The sequence below is a fragment of the Pteropus medius genome, unplaced genomic scaffold (genome assembly GCF_902729225.1).
Source record: "Pteropus medius unplaced genomic scaffold, Ma_sr-lr_union100, whole genome shotgun sequence".
Classification (NCBI taxonomy): domain Eukaryota; kingdom Metazoa; phylum Chordata; class Mammalia; order Chiroptera; family Pteropodidae; genus Pteropus; species Pteropus medius.
In genome coordinates, this window is record NW_024342471.1 from 24175783 (window position 1) to 24189450 (window position 13668).

The 13668-nt window shown below is 54.1% G+C and overlaps 1 long non-coding RNA gene across 2 annotated transcripts in view; it reads left to right on the forward strand.

Moving 5' to 3' along the window:
* LOC120603867 (uncharacterized) overlaps positions 1-13146 on the forward strand; it is a 29585-nt gene extending 16439 nt beyond the window's left edge. For both annotated transcript variants that reach the window (XR_005653201.1, XR_005653202.1), the window contains one exon: positions 8027-13146. This is a non-coding gene — a long non-coding RNA (uncharacterized LOC120603867). The remainder of the gene's footprint in view (positions 1-8026) is intronic.
* Positions 13147-13668: the final 522 nt, after the last annotated feature.

The window sequence follows — 13668 nt, forward strand, 5'->3', positions numbered from 1 at the left end:
GCCCAGCCGGTGCTGTCTTGATTGAAGGCTGCTCTCAGGCCTGCCTCCTAGCGGGTTCTTCCAAGCGGGGCTCATGGGCGGTTCCTCAGGAAAGCCCCCAGCAGGACCCCAGATCTGCTCTAGCGATGGCTGAATGGCTGGGAGGCAGCGGGGCGGGGGCATAATTTGATCCCCAGGTAGGGGATCCCTCCCCTTTTAACTCAGGGCCTCCCAAGCTAAGGACGCATTCCCAGGGAGGCTGAGAGCTCACCTGTTCTGCCCATATTCTCCGAGGCATTGCTTTTCATGAGTGCTATCAAATGGTGACATTTTGGAGTGCACGTCTTGGGGTTGTTGTTAATACCGATTTAACGGTGCTAAAATGATTAAGCGTGGCAGGCTTTTAAACAATGAGGTTCATAAAAGGTGTTAATAACTCTTAAGTGCCTTCATAATATTCCCGCCTGTCATAAACCGCTCCCAGCTAAGCCTCTTCGCTTCACTCCAAGCTGGATGGAGGCTTCGGGCTTTTCAGAGAGAGGAACGTGGCTCGTAGCTGCGGCACCGGACGACACGGATCCGACACAGAGTCCTCCGTGGTGTTTGGAACTCGACGGGCACTCACGTCACATACCCACTGCTCTCCTCGGCTCCGCGGGCAGAAGGCATCTACTAGCGGCACCGCCTCACCGGGCTGCTGGGCGGGCGGGGAAGGGACAGTGGGGAGCCAGCTTGTGCTCAGTGACGCTCAGCGACCACAGCTGTTGGCACGTCTTTCTTTTCTCCTCCGCAGCATCCTTCCGCCCCTGTGAGTGCCTCAGACCCCCCACTCTGAAAATGGGGGTGGCCAAAGGGTCTTCTTGGCCTGGCAGTGCTGAGACACCTGGGAAGTGTCCTTAACCCGCTTGTGTTTTTGGCTCCTAGAACAATCCCCAGAATGCAGGGGCCGCTTAGTAAGTGGTAGTCAAATAACGAATGAATGAATGAATGAATGAATGAATGATTGTCCATGGGGAAGAGGCGTTTCGATGTTTGAAGCTATAGTTCAAGCCCTGATTGGGAGGGGCCCAAGGGGGGCAAAGGTACAGATTTGGGACTCTAGGAGGGGACTCTGAGGCCCGCCGTGCCTTCCTCTCATGGGCTCACGGTCTCTGCTCTTCCCCGTCCCTTTGGCCGACTCCAGAGCCCTGACCCTCTGGGGTTCTGCCGCAGCTCCACTGTGGGTGCGCCCTCCCCGGGGCCGGGCTCCGGGTAGACCAGGAGGCCGGCTGCTCCAGGCTCTGAGCATGAGGTCCTCTGGTGGGGCCTGCAGCTCGGCCTGCGCGTGACCTCGGCACAGAGCCCCCGCGACACGCCTCTCCAGAGCCAGGCCTGCTGACTCTTGATGCCTTCGCTTTCCAGATGGGAATCATTCGAGCAATATTGCATTTTTACATCGTGGAAGGGGAAAGGTACAAAGGCAAGGCTTCCTCCCCTGCTCTCGCTCTCAAGGTCGGCAAGGGTGGCAACAGGCCACTGACCTGCCCAGGGCCTCCGTGCGGCCAGAAGGGGAACGGCCCGGGTGGGGGCGGCAGGTGAGCACGTGCCCTGCTTCCAGGGAAAGAACAGACCTGTAGTGGTGGGGACACATCGGGGGCCAGCGCTTCGCACACCTTGCTCGTCAGCCCGTCGCCGTCATGGCTTCTGCCACCCCTGGGTGCCTCCCGCTTAGGCTATTACTTACCTTTCCTCTTTAAAACAATTCCCTTAAAAAATTTTTAAATAGCAATGAAAAGGTTTTTCTTTCGGAAAATTTGAAACACATTCAAAAGTAGCCTGAATAGTGTAATATAAAGTATCCATAATATAGAATATATAATATAAAACTATTGTAACATAATATATTCTATATATTGATTTATTATATTAAAATATATAATTTATATAGTTGTATATAATTTATAATAGAATACATAAAATATATTAAAATCACGTACGAAATTATATATAAACATATATATAATTATATATAATATAACGCCCATCACCTAGCTTCAAAAAATTTTAACTCGTGGCCGGTCTTGTTGCTCTATATCTCTACTCACGGCCCTCACTCCAGATTATTTTGAAGCAAATCCTGGACATCCTGTAATTTCATCCAGAAATATTTCAGTATCTGTCTCTAAAGGATTCGACTTACTTTTAAAACCGAGTTTATCTTAAAAGTAAGCTCTGTATCCCCACCTTAAAAGGGAAGTCTGGGTCAGGTTCCATAAAAATGGAAAAATAAACAGAGAGAACAAAGCAGCCTTACTAACTTCCAGGCAGGTGCTGGCCCGGGCTCTTGGCTCAGAAGGGAGCCAGCATGGGGCGGGGTGGGCGGGTGCGGGGCGGGGCGGGGAGCAGCGCTCAGCGAGGCTCTCTTCTTGACGAGTCTCACTGGAAAGGCCGAGAAAGTGAGTGGAAAGAGAGGAAACTTCTCCTTGCAGTTTGTTGTGATTTGATGCTGGGTCCAAGGACTCCTGATGGCCCCGCCCCTGCCCCCACACCCCTGCCACACCTAGGCGGCTCTGCTGTTGTCATGGGCAACCAGAGGGGGGCTGCAGCCAGGGGATGCTGCTGCTGAGCGATGCAGTGTCCCCGGAGGTGCGGGTGACTCGCCTGGGCTCTGATCCTGGCGTACGTCTTCCCGAGCATGTGACTTGGACGTAGGACAAACACCCGCTACCTCCGTCTCCTCATCGGTGGAACGGGGGCAGGAATAGCTTCTGTGGCACATGGTTGTCGCGAGACTCGAGTGAGATTGCGAGTAAAGTCTTTAGAGCGGTGGCTGACAGCGAAGTCTCGGCAAACAGTAGCTGTTATTCTCGTTGCTGTTGATACTGGTTTCGTTAGTATCAGCAGCTCAGAGCGCCACCTCCCAGTGTCCCCCCGGGAGGCGGAGTTCGGGTGTCCTCTTCTGTCTCACCTTCCAGGTGGAGGTAGGGGTGTCCCTGATGGCGGAACCTCGCCACCTGCTAACCCCGGCCCGACCTTTGGCTTCTGAATTTCTGAAACCTTTTGTGTCACATCTGGGGCTCTCGTGAGCCCCTGAGCCCAGCCTGCAAGCCCGTGAGTCACTTCTGCCTCCTGGGGAAAACCAACCAGCCCAGAAAAGAATCCAGCCTCCCATGGGCGTCCCCAGCTGCCGGCTCCTGGCATGAGCAGCGCCACCCCCCACCCCCATCCCTGCTAGACAGTCGGGCAGACGGCCAGGTCCGCGATTTACACCCGGGACGCCGCAGACAGCCCCCGCCGGGCTGGGCCGCGTGCATGTGTGTCGCTTTCTCTCCCCTCTCCTCGGCTGGCTTGTTTCGCTCTGGGCTGCAAATTCATTTTTAGATCCCGGCTTCCTCCCTCCCCATCCCTTGCTTCTATTCTTAGAAAGCAAACTGGGATGTGCTCGGGCTTCGCGGGGAAGTCAGACAGAAGTTTGCCCACGTGCTCCGGCCGCCTGAGATATGGAGTTAGTTAAAAAGGAAGCTCCGAGTAGCAGGTTCATTGGCCGGAAAGGCAGCTGGCCGGGGCTGACTCAGCGGGGATGGATGGCTGCTCCGGATGCCCTTCCCCCGCACCAAGGTCCAGCAGGTGATGCCCTGGGATAGGGCTGCTCTGCCCAACGCACTGGGCCGGCCACGTGTGCTGCTTAAATATGAACTCTTCCAGCATGTTGGGCTGCTGAGAGGTTTTTAATTAGATAAATAAATCCTAAAGGGTTTGAGAGGATGGTCGCCTTCAGGCCCCCGAGCTGCTGAAATGCGCTGTCTGCAGGAGGACGCTGACCTTCCTCAGTGCCAGCCCTGTGGTTCTGGGGGGGCGGGGGAGGCAGGGGGGAGAGGAGAGAGAAGAAGCAGGACTTGGGGAGGGAGACTGCTAGAGAGGGCGAGCACCCAGCAGGACAGGCAGCCCCGTGAGAGGGTCTGGATCGAGAAGCCAGCCTGCGTGGGTCCAAAATCCAGGCTGTGCCACCTTCCAGCTGTGTGACCTTGGGTAAGTCGCCTCACCTCTCTGTGCCTCTATTTTCTTGTCTGTAAAGTTAGAACATCGATTACAATGGTACTCTTCTCTAAGTGAAGACAAAGTGCTTCCAGCAACACCTGGCACTAAGTGGTGATTGTTATTTAACCTAAATTTATTATTATTATAAAGGGGACAGATGCCCGTGCAGGAGGAAGGGAAGCAGGGGCTCTGATGTTTGCAGGTCATGGCTCCCCTTTCCGCTGGCCCAGCAAATCCTGCCGGCATTGAAGGAGGAAGGAGAGGCAGGTCCCGCTAGAGCCGCTCTGCCATTGACTCAAGGAGAGGCAACGTCCTCTGAGAAGTTGGATGCCTCCTTCTCCAGGAAGCCTTCCCTGATGGTCAGTTCCTTTAGTTGCCGTCCCCAATCCTCCTACAGCTCCGGGCTCTCCTTTAGTGCGCATCATGCTGTATGATGATGCCTTTTGTCTAAAATTATATGTTTTCTTACCTAAAACATCTTCACAAATATTTTACAAGCATTCTCATAAAAAATAAAAAGTTCTAGAAGCATGGGGAGTACAACGAGGCAGGCGTATCCTCCCCACCCTCCACCCCTCCCTACGGTGTGGTCGGTGTCCACGCCGACCTTCGGGAGCGCGCGTGAGTGTGAGCCTGTTCATCATTCTGTTTTGTCTATAAACGTGACCGTACTGTGCAGATGAAGCAAAACAAGTCAGCTGCGAAACCGTTTCTTGGCATCATCCCATGACAGCACTTATCTCGCTTATTCTTTTATTTTGAATTTTTATAAAATTTTTTCCTGAACCTACGATATAGACAGACACATGGCAAAAAAAAAAAAGAATGTGCAAAATGAAGTGTCTTTCCTTTTCTCGAAGTAAGAAACTGCCGAGAAAGAAGAGACAACGGTTACTCGTAGGCAGCCAAGAGTGTCCGCTGTGTTATTCTTCATACTAAGTCTCTCGTTAACATGTGAGAATAAAACCAGCCTCCGTTCATCCATTCGATTCATCAATCGAAGTATTAGTTATCTAGTGCTAGGTACCAAACGTCCCCCGAAGCGGGGGGCTCAAACACCAACCATGCATTCTCTCACAGGATCTGTGGGTCACGCTGGGTGGGCGGGCCTGGCTCAGTGAGTCTTTCGGGGTCGCGTCGGGATGTCAGCTGGGGCTGTGCCAGCTGCAGGCTAGACGAGGGCTGGACGATCTGCTTGGAGGATGTGCGCCCTCGGCGGCGGTGGGCCCGAGGCCTCAGTTCCCTGCCACGCGGATCTCTCCGCAGGACGCATCGAGTGTCCTCAGGACACGAGAGCATCTTCTCCGAGACCGGGCGGTCCACGGGAAAGGGCGAGGATGCTGTTGCACGCCTTTTATGCCCTGGGAACGTCCGCTATATTCCGTCTGCTGGAAGCAAGTCGTGCGGGGGATAGGAACGCAGCCGGGCCTCTTGAAGGGAGGGGACCGGCGGACATACTTCAAAGCTAGCATGAGGCGCATCACCCCTCATCTCTTTACCCGCTGAGGTCTACAGAGCAGACCTGCAGTCACCAGCTCCCCACGCCGGGCCCTGGCGCCACACCCAGGCTTCCCGCAAGCCCGGTGCTTTCTCTGGGCCGAGGGGCTTTCTGCATCGGTCATCCCCCTGAGTCACAGGGACACCTCGGCAGCGCCCGCACGGGGTCTTCCTGAAGCCTTTCTCCAGCGAGTTTTCCAGAAGGCCAGCTCCCCAGGAGGCAGCTCTTGCTGCAGGAACGCTGTGGGGAAATCCTTTAAGTACCTCCCTCTGCCCAGTGATTTGCACATCCACCCTCACGCCCGCCCCGAGGGGCACTATCCTTGTCACTGAAGCCTCTGAGACAGGCAGGTGAGATGGCCCAACCAGTCACCGGCTCTGTGTAATACCATCCTTGTCTTCTCTCTTAAGTCAGTTCCTACGAGGCTTCTGTTTCGGGGGAAATTTCTAGAAGATCTGAACTTGCTTCAGAGTAGTATTGTTATATTCGGGACTTCAGAGACCCCTCACGGTGGGGAAGGCGTGGGGATAGGCCAAACGTGAATCCCCCTCCATATTAAAGTAACATCGACAGCTGCCATTTGTGAGGACTTACGGCTCTGTGCGATGGCCTTTCCTGCAGCATCTCATCCTCTCCCTGCATCAGTGGTCCGGTGAGGGAGATTTCTAGAACTCCCCGCCAGATGGAGAAACGGTGTCTCAAAGCCTGAGTAAAATGCCCACGGCATCGTAGCTGCCGAGTGGCCAATTCGGGATTTCTGTCCGGGTCACTCGTGCTCCCAACTGCAGCCTAATGAACACTTCAGCGATCGTGGGGCGTCCAGCGTGCAGGCGTCACCCCAAGGGGGCTTCATCACTGGTCAGCTGGCTGGGTGCAGGCGGGGAACGATGTGGCAGCACCGGCGGGTCCGTCCTCAATCAGCTGACAGGCGGAGAGAAAAAGCTGCCTCCCTAAACCACTGTGTCTATAAATCTCCATTAATGATGTGACTGACAGGCCAAAGCGGGGAGTTACACATCTCTCCTCTCCGTTTTCCACTTATCGCCCAGTGGTCGGCTCCATCTTGGCCGAAGCCGCGTTTCCCAGCTCACGTGCAGACAGGCAGCGGCCCGGGGCTGGACCGGGCGCCCAGACCTCTCCTGTTCTTCACGAATGGCCAGAGACGGCCAGTGCTGTGATGTGCGCATCTGGGGGTCCGGCCGTCTCCACCTCCATCCACGACACTGACCACCACCCACGCCCCCAGCCCTGCCGTCTTCCCTGAGCTCCAGACAAGCACTGTCCAAGAAACAGAACCTTCTGACGAGGGGCACACTGTTTCTTCTCTAAGTCTGTGGCCGCCAGCCTGCGAGGCTGTTGAGCCCCTGCAATAGTGCACCAGAGGGACTGAATGTTTAGTCTTATGTAATAGCGAGTGACTTAAATGTGAATGTAAACAGCCCCTGCCCCCACGTGGTGAGCTACCGTGTTGGAGATTCACCTCCCTGACCTTTATCTTCAATGAGCTGGCCCTGGGCTGGGCTCCCTCGCTCATCCACACCAAATAGAGGTGGTGGCAGCAACCTGGGGTGTCCGACGACCGGGCTCGTGGTCGGTGGGGAGGGAAAGAGAAGACATGTGGAAGGAGAGATGGAGAGGCCTCCGGGGGGCTGCGGGGACCTGGCTGTCCGGGCGGCAGAGCTGGGAGGTGACGGTTCTGGTCTCAGAGGGAGACCCAGGGGCTGCTGGAGCCGAGGCCCAGCTGGCCCATGTGATTTCATGCCCGAGCTGGGACGGAAGGACAGCGCCCAGAGACTTGCCGTGCTGCGGGGGGCTGAGCCGAGGCGGGAAGGGGACCTGGCTTTCCTTCTTTCCCCTGCGGCTCCCAGTGCAGCCTCCATGCTGCCTGGCGGGGCCTTCCACAGCAAGGCCCAGCCCGCGGGCCAGGCCAGGTGCTGGCCTTGCACCTCAGCGACAGGGGACCAGCCCTGGGCTGCACGAGTAGCAACAGCTGACACCATTTTTCACTGTCTCCTCTGTTTATTTATTCCGACAAGTCCATGCCCACAGTCCCAGCCGTCGGTCAGTGTTTGATGTGTCTCCTTTTGCTGTCCTGTCCCCCTGCAAAATACGCATTGTCATTTCACGTGTGTGTGCATTTTATTTTATGAAAATGATACGTGGCTGATAGATCTCATTGTTTCTTCTCTTTTTTTTTACTCGACATTGTGGTTTAAAGCACATCCATGGTACTGTGTGTATATCCGGTCCATGGCTTCTAAATGCTTCATATCCATTTGGGGGTTCGTCATCCGGAGAAGGACAGCCGGGCGGTCTCCAGGGGGCCCGCGCCATGGCGGACGCGCGAGTTAGTTCTGTGCGGTATTTTCGCTGTTCTGGGATACATGTGCATGTCTGAGCTACGAAGCACGAATTTCGGTGACCGCACACACGGGCCGAATGCTCTCATGTTTGTATTTAAAAGCGACCTTCAATAATATGGAGATGAATAACAGAATTCGTGCTAATCTTCAAACGTTTTTCTTTACTCAGGGCGACTTTGGACAGCAAATAGAAACACACGACAAGTCAAGAGACCACAGAAGAAAGGAAGAAGTCTTGTAGTTTATGGTCATTTTAAAGGCGCTTTCCCCCTGCTTTTGAACGAGGGGCCCCACGTTTTTATTTTGCCGTGGCATCCCCAAATTATACAGTTGTCCTTGCTGCCAGGTGATGAGGAGGGACCCGGTTCTTCAGTGTTTGCAGGTCCCTGCCCAACAGGGGACAAGGACAAAAAGGTCCAGCGCTTGCTGCTCCCTCCGAGGCCTCGCTTCGCCCTGGCGCGACTCACTCCACTTAACCCTCCCAACAGCCCTAGAAGCGGTCACTGCTGCTGTCCCCAGCATACGGAGGAAGAAATCGAGGCTCCAGAGGCCAAAGGACTTGTGAAAGTTGGACTGTGACCAAGCTAATCTGGGGATGAGCTCTTTCTGTCTCTAAACCCTATGTTTTCGCGGCCACCCCATCATCCCATTTTGCAGATGTGCGAACGAAATTATCTCACCGGGGCTCCTTGCGAGATTTGCCTCCTCTCAGTTTTTGAATCTGAAAGTCCCCGGAGCCCCCTCGCTAACTGTTTTCTCTGTCTCTCAGGGAAGTCTCCACATACAAGTTCAAGGAGAGAGAGGATGGGAGGAGAAGCTGGAAAAAGGCAGCAGATTCTTCATGTTTTATTTATCGTTGGATGTTTCCTTGTTTAAGCCTGGTTTAAATCCCGTTTGCCTCGGCTACGCAGATCAGAGCATAAACAGCCACCTCCCAGGACCTGAAGCGTCACCGAAGTGTTAATTATATTTTTCAATCCGCCTATAAACTCCAGTTTGGGAGAGCCTGGGCGTTCTTAAAATAAACGGCAGTATAAAATTGAAAACAGCTAGCGTTCCTGAATCAATTTTCACATCTTATAACTTCGAAGCATAATTCATTTCTCCCTTCGTGGTGACGGGGACGTCGTCACGCTTGCCGTGAAATTTCATGAGGAGCGAACCGGGAATCTGGAGCGTCTTCATGTCTCCCCGCCCCTCAGAGCTCTTAAATACACGCACGAAACGCCGAGCCCCCACTTTATTAAGCCACGTGGGCAGAGAGAATGCGGGAAAACACGTAATTTGTTTTATGATCTGCAGAGACACCTGCAAAGAATTCAACCTATAACTGCGAGGCTGATGCTTCCCATTACCTGAGCTGGGAGGGATGTGGGTGCCAAGCTTGCGCGTGTCACAAATGTGACACCGAGCAGTGCCGTGAGGGAGACGCATGCCTCAGCTGCCACGTCACCTAGAACAGGGTTCCCTTTCAATGTGCACAGATTTCAACAGGTATAACAAACACCAAGGAGCGTGCAGAGGTCTTAGAACATGTTCCACTCAGCATGGTGTGCTCCTTGTACACACACATGTTGCACAAACGCACGCCTGTCTAACCCCCACCGTGATGAAGATACAGAGCGTGTCGGCTCCCGTTCGCACCTCCTGCCACAGCGAGGGCCATTCTGCCTTCTGTCACTGTGGGTTAGTTTTTCTTGCTCGTGAACTTTGCGTTAATGGAACCACACAGTATGCAACCCTTGGTGCCACCTTTTTTAATCGTTATTTCTCTGCATTTCATCAATGTTCTAGTGCACAGTAGGAGGCTGTTCCTTTTCACGGCTGCGTAGTATTCCACGGCATCTCAGGCGATTCATCCGTCCTTTGTGGATGGGCATTTGAGTTGCTTCCAGCTGTCTGGCTACAAACCAGATACGCTGCTATGAGTATTAGAAGGGGTTTGTTTTGCTTGTATTGAAAACTGGCTCTCCCTGCTGTGGACCTGTACGTCACACACACGCACGTGCACACTTGAGCCCTTACCAACGCATTCTCACTTTTTCTCCTCAGTTTTGACTGAGTCAGGACCCAGGAGAGCAAACCCCCTCAGTGCCCGACGGGGAGGTGCTGGTCTATTTCTTTTGGGAAGCGAGTCCATCGTTTCCAAACCGCTGGCTTCTTATTCCGCGGCTTCTCCTCTGAAGCCTGAGTCCCCGGAGATTCACGTGCCTTCCTGGCTCCCTGAAGCATGTGGCTTTTATTCTGAGTTAACTACTAGACCTAATTAAGCAGCATCGTCTCCTCAGAGCGGCTGATTCTCTTCCTGTCTGAATACAAATGAAACTCCTGTGCCGTTAGCATTCAGGGCAGTTCGGCAGAATCGACCTCTTTCAAAACTCGAAGGCCAAAGTGGTTTCAAAGTCAGCCACCCACCCCCATCTACTGGGCAGGCCCGGGCACAGGTACCTCGAGCTGACCCCACCTGAGAGCAGCCTTTGGAGGAAGTTTGTTCACAGCCAAGGCAGCGGTCCGGGGTGGCGATGGAGGGTCCACGGGGACCAGAGCCCCGGGTGTAGGCCTAATTTGTCTGATATTACACATACTCCCTGCTTCGTGGAGATTCAAAATCCTCTTTATTTCATTTATCGAGTCATGTTATTGAGCGAATGTGGATCCAGAGCCTTCTGTGGGCCAGGCGCCGTGCTGGGCCCTGGCGGGGCTGAAGTGTATAGGACACCCGCGTGTGGGGCACAAAGAGGAAACTGTGAACGCCTGACCGTGTGCGAGTCTCTAGTTATCACTGACGTGGAGCTGAAGGAACAGGGGGATAAGCGTGACAGGGTCCTGATTTCGGTTGAGGCGTCGTAGGCGCAGACACTCAGCTGAGTCTCATCTGTTATCTGCTGAGTGGCACAGAATTCCTCTAGAAGTAAACTTCTCCACTAGATGGTCCAGCCTGTCCGACCCCAGGCCACCGTGCCCTTCGTTCCCAGGCAGATGGCGCCTCGCGGTGCCCACATCACCAGAATAGCCACAAGGGAGCCCTCTGGGGTGTCTCTGCCCAGCACCCCTGAGAGCAGAGCCGCTGGGCTCTGGATCCTGACCATTCCCGGGGGTGACAACTCCTGTCCCCTCTCAGAAGGGGCTGTGCTTGTTAACTGTGAGGAAACAGGCATCATTTTCTCCTCTTGCCTGTCCTCCCCCGAGCCAGGGTCACAGTAAATAATACAGGTGGGGGAGCCCAGGCTGGATCCCGCTGGATTCGACGGAGAAGGGAGTAATTAGGGCACAATAAGAGGGCACGAAGGGCCATCCGGCTATTCTGTAGACGAACCCACTTTCTGAATTTTCTTGTTCTTCTCTCGCCCCGATTTCCCATAAAAACCTAGTGTCAGGTTGTCCCAATCTTAGAGATGCTAAGAAAAGGGGCCGCTAACTTTTCCTCTGTGAAAAGTTTTATTTTCCCTTTGAAATTATCCTGTAAGGGGATATTTTGGCCCCTTGCAAAGAATCTGTTCTCCCAACAACCTCTCACTTCATGGTTTTAGTATCTATGGATGATCCTTCCCTGAATCAATTATTTCACTCAGAGTTGCAAATGATGAATTTGCTAATGCCCGCTTTCCTTGTGTATTAACGAGCTGGCATTCAGCTACGGGGAAGAGCAGTCCCTCATCCACTGGGACAAGACGGTCCCTCCCGAAAGGGTCCACTGAGTCAATGAAACCAGGATCTCAACCACAGTCCAGCTTTCCCCTCCTGGTGATCAGGTGGCTGCCAGGACTCCAGAATCTCCTCTCGCTCGCAAAAAGAGAGTGCCTTTATCCTTCCAGCCCCAACAGGGGTCCCAGAGAAGCCTCTCACTGGCCTTTTGTGGGTGATGGGCACATCCCTGAACCAATCACTGCGGCTGGAGGGACCCAGCACTCTGATTGGCCAGGTCTGGATCTGGCGCCACCTGTAGATTCAGAAGTGGGGTCAACTGTATCTCCGAACGGAAATGTGGACGTCGTTCCCAGAGGTGAGGGGATGGATGCTGAACAGATGGAACAGCACCGACTGCTGCCCTTGGGCCTGTGGATGAACTGGGCGAGGGGGCTCAGGCATGGCCAGCAGGAAGCCGAAGAGCAGAAGTGGTCCGTGATGCCGGGAGCGAAGACCACCAGCTCGCACCGATCTCAGCTAAGATGTGATTATATTCAGCACGAGGAAAGCTGTCAAGCTCTTAAATATGCATGGGGTTGGAAGAGCCGGGAGGGAGAGAAAGTGCAGATTCTGCATGTGCCAGAGAGGAATTAATTAGAAATAAGCCCCATACGAGAAGCTGTCTGAATTCTGCTCTGCTTTTGATCCGGCTGCCAACTGGTGACTCTGGGAATTCTCTGCCAAGCAGCCGGCACCTGGGCCTCTCAGGTGGCCTTTCTGGCACATCGCCCTTGACGGGCGGGGAAGGCTGGGGGCCGCCGTCCCCTACCTCGCCCCGTTGTCACCTCTCAGCTTGTGAGTGACTCCCGCCCACAGGGGTGTGTCGATAGAGGTGCCACGATTGTGCCCGCCCGTGGGGAGGTGGGATTGTTCGTGGAGGAGCCAGGGGTAGGGGTGCGACAGGGCTTAGGTGCTCCTGTGTGGGCCGGCCGCAGCCTTTGTTCCTGCGGCTCGAGTAGGCCAGGGTGCCAACCCTCTGCCGGGGACCTGTGGTGTGGGCCCTCAGTGCTCACTCTCCCTCTGCTCTGATCATGACCGATGTCCAGTCCCACCAGCCAGATGCCAGATGGAGCAGAGCCTGGGCCTCTCCTAGGTCTGATAACACCTAGCCCTGGGCCGGATGCATAGTGGGCGCTTTATCCATGCCCGTCAGCATCAGGGCCTCCGAGCTGGAAGGGACATGGAGACGCATGGATGTTTGTGCGCCCCAAGTTCGCATGTCGAATTCTGTTCGGAATTCTGCTCGGCTTGTGATCTGCCGGCCAGCCGGGGACTCTGGGAAAAATCGGCCAGGAAGCCGGCACCGGCGTGATGATGTTAGGGAGTGGGCCTTTGGGAGAGGATCAGGGTTAGATGAGGTCATGAGGGTGGAGCCCTGTGGCGGGATTAGTGTCCTTATAAGGAAAGGAAGACACAGGAGCTCTCTCTCTCTCTGCCATGTGAGGACACAGTGAGAAGGCGGCCGTCTGCAAGCCAGGGCGCGGCCCCTCACCAGACACCGAATCTGCTGACGCCTTGGTCTTGAACTTCTGGCCCCCAGAACTGTGAGGAATAAACGTCTGTTGTTTAAGCCCGTGGGCTAGGGTATTTTGCGATGGTGGCCCACCGACTCACACAGTGCTTACTGTGTATTTTTTTTTTTTAATAAGAGAAGCTTCATTGAATCTTTAGAATATATTAATGAATGCAAACAAAACATTCAAAGGTCATCGAGTTCATACTATTTTTAACATTTTTCTGTATTTTCATTCTACTGACATCACTGTAGACTCCAATGTGACTGCGAGAAATAACACACAAAGACCCTTTGTGCATTTTACCCGGCGGCTCGAACCCGCAACAGCTGTTCCTCTAGCCTCGCCTCTTCCCCCCAACCTGACTTCCGGGGTCCCTCTGCGACAGAAGCTGGGTACTGTCCTCTCTAGAACAATCTGCACCAAGAGGGTCACCTGAGCCCTACTCAGGAGCAAGCCCCTCCTCCACCTTGACCGCAGTGCGGGGTGATTTCATTCGGGCCCGATCGTGCAGGTCCACCGTTGCTTGAGTTTCAAGAAACCTACTCAAGATTCTGACTTCGTCCATTTTTAATTTTTTTTTCCCCTGTGAAGACTGGGATTCAGGGGT